Source organism: Canis aureus, chromosome 18 (assembly GCF_053574225.1).
Source record: "Canis aureus isolate CA01 chromosome 18, VMU_Caureus_v.1.0, whole genome shotgun sequence".
NCBI lineage: Eukaryota > Metazoa > Chordata > Mammalia > Carnivora > Canidae > Canis > Canis aureus.
The window spans coordinates 56,564,073-56,571,060 of record NC_135628.1 but is presented as its reverse complement, the minus strand read 5'-3'; the positions used below and the strand labels follow the sequence as shown (position 1 = coordinate 56,571,060).

At 43.2% G+C, this 6,988-nt stretch overlaps 1 long non-coding RNA gene across 1 annotated transcript; it reads left to right on the top strand.

The window, feature by feature from the left end:
- The first annotated feature begins 239 nt into the window (after positions 1-239).
- Positions 240-6,464, top strand: LOC144288383 (uncharacterized). Its single transcript, XR_013356320.1, has 2 exons — positions 240-375; positions 3,697-6,464. It is a non-coding gene; the product is annotated as an uncharacterized LOC144288383 (long non-coding RNA).
- The last annotated feature ends 524 nt before the right edge of the window (positions 6,465-6,988 follow it).

Genomic DNA, 6,988 nt, shown 5'->3' with positions numbered 1-6,988 from the left:
CCCTGGGGCAAGAAGCTTTCATTTTCAAAAGAACCTAGTCAGAGTTAAGAATATGGCAGGTGGCTACTGAATACTGCAGAGTCAAACTGCTCTCGCCGACACCCCATGGGGATGGGTCTATAGTTGAGAAATTAAGTTTACCCATAGGAAGATCTAGCCTTTGCTCTCAGCTGCTGGGAGGTGATCTCTAGGCCCTTGGAATATTGCACTTGATAGGCGTGTCTTTCTTCACTTGGGGACCTTGAGCCGCCCTGAACAGTGTGATTTATCCTGGGAGCTTTGGGCCAGGAGGTATCCACTCCACCTCCAGAGGGGTCAGCCATGTCGGCAGTCAACCGCGGAGCCCAAGTGCAAAGTCCACACACCAAAGCTCAGGTAAGCTTCCTTGGTTGGAAATGCTCTGTGCCTATGTCATACATCGTTGCTGGAAGGAGTTAACACGCTGCGCAACTCCTTAGAAGCTCTGCATGTGGAACTTTCCTGGACTCTGCCCTATGTGCCTTTTCCCTTGGCTGATTTTAAGCTGCATCCTCTAGCTGTGATAAACTGTAACTGAATATAACAGCTTTCAGTAAGTTCTGTAAGTCCTAGGAAATTGTAGGAGCTCAGGATAGTCTCAGGAACACCTCCATACTCCCAGACGTTGTAGTTGGTAATTATGCAGGAAAGTAAAGTCGTTTACCATCTGAAAGTGTTTTTAATGCTGGCTATGTGACAAAGCTAAGTGACTGCAGGCAGACAGACAGGTTGAACCTAAGAAAATTTCAAGAAAAAAAAGTGCTAGAGACACAGGCTCTTAGAGGCAGATGTCACGGCAGTGACACTGGGCTATGGGCCAAGCTCACTCCACGATGGGCCATGTGAGCTTCAAGTGCAGACACAAACCAAGCTAGCTGGGCTGTCACTGAAACACTTTCTGCTGCCAGCATGGAGAGAAATCCTAAGTAAATATGCAAGGTTAGAATATTGGCTCAAATGACTGTAGTGCATCCTTGCTGGGGAGGACCTCTGACTCCTAGGGTTCAGTGGGCATAGATAGCATCTGGGGGGATTCAGGGTGGAATGGTGGGTTGGTATCAGGAAGGAGAAGAATAAGCAGGTGGTGAGTCAGAAGAGGATTTAGAACCTAAGATTGTTATGGACTGTTAAGTGATGAATCACTGAATTCTCCTCCCGAAACCAATATTACACTATATGTTAACAGACTAGAATTTAAATAAAAACTTGAAACAAATAAACAAACAGAAGATTGTTATGGACTGGTCATGACCTGGAGTAGGTCATTGCTATTGCCGGGTCTTTGCACATTTGGCATCTTGCAAATAGGTGGTCATATATTTTATAGGAGGATGGAGCTAGATTCATGACGGATAATACAAGAGAATGAACATTTGTACTTTGTCAGGGACCATGTGGGGGCTTGATTTACTCCATTAATCAAAATTCTTCACAGAAACAGAACCAATCGTGCACATACACATATGCATACATGGAAAGAGAGATAGATTGAGCGGTTTATTTTAAGGAACTGGCATACAGGATCACGGGGGCTGGCAGGCCTGAAATATGTAGGGTAGGCGAGCAGGCTGGAAGCTCAGGGAAGAGTCGATGCTGCAGTCTTGAATCTGAATTTCTCAGCAGGCTAGAAAACTCATGTAAGTTTTCAATGTTGTAGTCTTCAGGAGAATCTCTTCTTTAGAAAGGCGATCTTGGGGGTAATTGGGTGGCTCAGTTGGTTAAGTGTCCAGCTCTTGATCTCAGCTCAGGTCTTGATCTCAGGGTCATGAGTTCAAGCCCCATGATGGGCTCCACATTGGGCGTGCAGCCTACTTAAAAGGGGAAAAAAGAAAGAAAGAAAGGGAATCTTGCTGTTTGTTCTTAAGGCCTTCCACGGATTGGATGAGGTCTACCTGGTTTACTCAAAGTTTGCTGAATTAAATGTTAATTAAATATTAAAAATAGTTTCACAGCAATACCTAGACTGATGTTTGACTAGACCACTGGGTGCCATAGCCTAGCCAAGTCAACACATAGAAATAACCATCACATTTTCCCAGTTAATGCTCGTAGCCACAATGCAATGTAGGCAAGGTTGTAAAGAACAGCAGTGAAGCTGAGGCTGAGAAGTTTCTGGCTCCTTTTCCACAGGATACCATGTGGTGTCTTGTAGATAATCCCTAAGATCTTCCAACTGGGTCATTGAACCACTTCTAAGCCAAACAACTACCATTTTTCCTACTGTCCCCCAAAGGAATTGCTAGTATTACCGCCTCTTCCTTTCTTTCCATCCCCCAACCCCACAACATGGTCATGATTTACTCGGAGCCTGGAAAGCTTATTAGTAGCCAAAAATTTGTCCTTGTGTCAGACTCTGATACTTACGAGCTTCCTCTTAATCTCTAAATTTGAATCTCCACTGAATGGTTCAGGGAATGCATTCATTCATTCAACAAAGTCTATTAAATATTTATGATGTTCTAGGCATTATGATAAGGCTTAGGGATGGAATATGGCTAAGACATATGGCTCAGTCTAGCTGGTCTTGAGAAGACGATGGTGAGATGAGCAAATGTTTGGAGAGTGCCTTTGCTGTTGTAAAATGCTGGCTCTAAATTTCTACATGCTCATTGTAGCCGTTGAATGAACAAACTTCCATGATCCTGTGAAAATGATGTCGTCCTCTTCATTATCAGCATGGTGGTGACTAAACATTGTGTGTCTTCTGAGCATTTATTTGCCTAAAAGTTTAAGGATATCAGTTGCTTAACCACCTTGTATAAGCTCTGGATTCCCAGAGGAAATGCTAAAGAAAGATCTGAGCTGAAACTCAACCATGAGCTTCACCAAAAAGAGGAATGAGTGACTACAAATGAGGAGTGTCATCATGCAGGACTGATTTCTTAAAACACAGGATATTAATAATCAAACTTTCACCAATGGAGAAAAACATGACAGAGGAAATGTTATGTCTGTGAACTTAAACACTCTACTCATGCCTAAGGAATGGAATGCCTCACATTCCATTTGGGAAAATGCCCCATTCTAAGGATGATGAGTTAACTAGGTAAGTTGTCTCATGACTGGAGAGGCACTGGGCACACTGGTCACTTATTCACCTGTAATGCCATGGATGAGTCACTTTCTTAGCAATGCAACCTTTGGACTCAAGACTTATAACTGGAACAATATTTTCACCCTGAAAGGTATGAATAAGTAAAGTATATATTTTACCAATGAAGAGCAGTGCTGTTCCTTCATGAGTAATTTTGAAGATATACTGATGGAGAGGGGAAAAAAATCACAGTTTTATCAGCCCACGTGGACCCTGAAATAAAAGTGGCCAGAATAGAGAAAGAACCCAAATGGGCTTTCAGAAGCCTACACACACACACACACACACACACACACACACACACACACACACACCTGTAAAGTGTACAGTTTTTTAAATGTATGGATTTCATTGTAGTGTCAAGGGATGAAGGGTTTGGTGTGATTCTGGAAGGGAGGTAGGAGAATTAGAGGAAAGAATAGATACAGCTGGGTAAAAACAAAATGTTAATAACATTCCCAGTTACATTAAGGAACTGATTCTGGTTTCAGTTCCTGAGCATCAGGGCCTTAGGGGAGGGAGGCTGCTGAGGGCCTGCATGTGGGCTGCAACACAGGAAGATCTGCTTCTGCTTTTCCTTCTAGAGGCCCCTTCCAGCTCCGGAGCTGCTGCCAACCATCCCCTTGTAGGTGACTGGAAGGACTGAGGACCACGCTGCTGAGCCTCTGCTCTGGCCACCACTGTTTTCACTTTAAAGAAATTAGTGAACAGATCCTCAGAATGGACTCGATTGCTCCTCTCCTTCTCCACCACAAGCCTGTCAATGCCAAAAAGGCTTCAGTTGTCCCGGCTGCTCCTGAGCTATGGAGTTGTCAAAGCAGCCAGCTGTTGGGCGGGGTATTTGGTACACGTGTGAGTTCACTGGAGTCTGCTGTGTGTGGCAGAGCTTCCACTCTGTTCCCTCAGCTTTTTTCTCAGACTCCCTGGCTCAGAAGAGAGCTCTGGCATTCCTATCTGTACGCTATGAAAACAAGATTCTGTGTGTGCTATATATAGCTGTGCACAGGTGTTTAGATAAGAAATACATGTGTTGTGAGCATAAGATGTGGTCTTAAGACTCAGATGCATAAATCTATTTATTTCCAGCCATGTGCATCTGTTTACAAATGACCCGGGGGTCCCTGCCCTCATCCAGAGAATTACTCAGGACCATTCAGAATGAACCATACTTGTCAATGTTCTAAAAGCTGAGGTATAAAAAAGGAAAAATATCAAGTTGCTTCCACATTGATCTAAGCAGGAATTTTTTTGTTTGTTTGTTTAAATATACCCAATGAAAGTTACGTATGAGACAATCTCTGTCATTTTACACTCAAGAAATTTCAATGACAGCTCATTATGTGTAGTGAAGGCCTTCTACAGTCTAGACCTAGTATTATTTGTCTTTGAGGTGGGACCTCCATGGCTCATCCCACAGAGATTAGTTTTGATTGTAACCTTTGATCACGTGAAGAAAAAAATCAGCTTCTTAGACAAATATATAATTGACACCCACACACCCACACACCCGTTTTGCAGATGGTCCAAAATCAGAAGGGAGAGTGTATTCATTTATCAAATAATATTGACACCTAGGTTGAGCTGGGTTTGGTTCCAGCACTGGGGATAGAGCAGGGAACAAAACAAAGCCTCATGGAGCTTGCACACTAGAGGGAGAGACAGACTGACATGTCAGATGGGGTAAGAATCGATATCAAGTAGCCTGTGATGGGGGTTATTGCTGGCGTCAGAAAGGCAGCTTCTCTGATAAGATGACCTTTGAGCAGAGACTTTATGTAAAATGAAGGTGAGCCACAATTAAGATTCAGGAGAATCGTGTGTTCAGGCATTGGGAAGAGCAAATGCAGACTCTGCGTAGGGGTATGTGTGGAGGGTTTGCACAACAGCATAAGGGCTGTGCTGTGGCTGTGGTGGAGTGAATGAAGGTGAGGATAGTAAGAGGTGAGATCAAGAAGTGGCTAAGGCCAGATTGTGTAGAGATTCTGGTCATGGTAATGCTTTAGGATTTTACTCTGGGTAACACGGGAAGCCACTGGAAGGTTTTGAGCAGATGAGAGGTATGAATGACTTATGTACTTCAGTCTTAAATGATTACTTTGGCTGCCATATGCAGAACAGGCTACTGTGGGCTTTAAGGGTGGAAGCTGGGAGACCAGTTAGGATAGTAGCCTAACAGTCTGGGTTAGGGACTAGGTGGTTTAGACTAGGGTGTGGGTGGAGGCAATGGTGAAAATGGTAAGACATTGTAGATACTTTGAAGGCAGAGTTGTAAGGATTTTCTGATAAATTGTGTGTGGAATGTGAGAGACGAGTTCATGATTCTAAGGGTTTGGGACTGAGCAGTCAGGAAAATTGAGCATAGGGTTACTATTTATGGAGATGAGGAGAAGTTTGGGGACAAGTAGGGGTAGAAAGCCAGATGTTTTGTTTTGGATAGATTGCATTTTAAGACGCCCATTCTATAACCCATTCTGTGGTTAGAAATCTTTAGCAGGCAATGGGATATATGAGTCTGAGATTCAGGGGAGAAATTAAGATGGGGGAAATAGTGTTGGGGGTTGTTCAGCCTATAGGTGGCTTTAGGGAGCAAGGATAAATAGAGAGAGGAAGAAGTCCACAGATCCAGCAAAGACTGAGAAGAAACAGCCAATGGGATAGGATGGAAACCAAGAGGATTTTTGTGAGGCCAAGAAAAGAAACCATCCCCAAGAGGGCAGAGTGATCAAGTGGGTCAGATTTCGCTGAAGACAGAGACTTGACCATTGAATTTAATGATGTAAAGGTCCATTGTTATATAGAATTTAAACTTAGAAAGTCCTCAACTGGCCCAAATTGTTCTGACCAATTTAATAGGAGCCTACCTGTGGGTTCAAATGGTCAGGTTTTCATGTATAGGAGTTTGAAGATCTGGCTTCACAGTAGTTCATAGGAGGGACCCTGTGATTTAAGAGCCCGAGTGCCATATGAGCCACTATGTGAAGGGGATGTCAACTATGCCACACTAACACTGACTTTGCCACATGACTGGAAGCACAGCATCTGGACCAGTGTGACTGTAGTCTCTCTAAAAGGTGCATGGCCAGAACACAGGTGAGTGTGTTCCTTTACTGAGCCCCACATTTGTAAAAGAGAGGGACAAACCAAAGTACCTTTAGGCCTTTCACTGCTGTGAAAATTCATTGAAGAACTAAAAGTGTTCAGGAGGGTATTTAACCATTTGAAGGACTCATCTGTGGAAGAAGGATCATTCTTGCTTTAATAGATGGAGGGGAGAAGTTAAAGGGGGGAATATTTGAGTTATCTGTTTCTGTATGACAAACCACTCCCAAAATATATTAGTTTAATACACTGATTTATTCTTTCTCTCAATGTTGTGAGTTGATTGGGTGGCTCTTCTGCTGGTTTTGCCAGGGCCTATTTAACTATAGCCTGATTGTGGATTGGTAAGGCCTGGGCTCTCCTGGGTCCATCAGACCCCATGGTCTTGCATCTTCAAGGAGGTGAAATTGGACATCCTTGAATGGTGATGGCAGTGATCCAAGAGGTGAACCCAAGGCACAAAGATATATCAAGCAAAGATTTGTCATATCTGTCCCATTGATGACAGCGAGTTGTAGGGATAAGCCCAGGGTCAGAGTGGGAGGAGATAATATCAGTATATGGATACCAAAGATGTGGTTCACTGGGGGGCTGTTGGTGTAAAATCTCCACCAGCAGATTTTGACTTGATGTAAGAGAGAAGCTTTAAACAACTATAGCCATGCAATTAGCTTCCTTGTGAAACAGCTGGTTTAGTGGTGGTGGAGATGTTCCAATTCTAATTCATATATTTATTCTTGCACTCATAACATTTTATTAAATACCTATGATATGAAA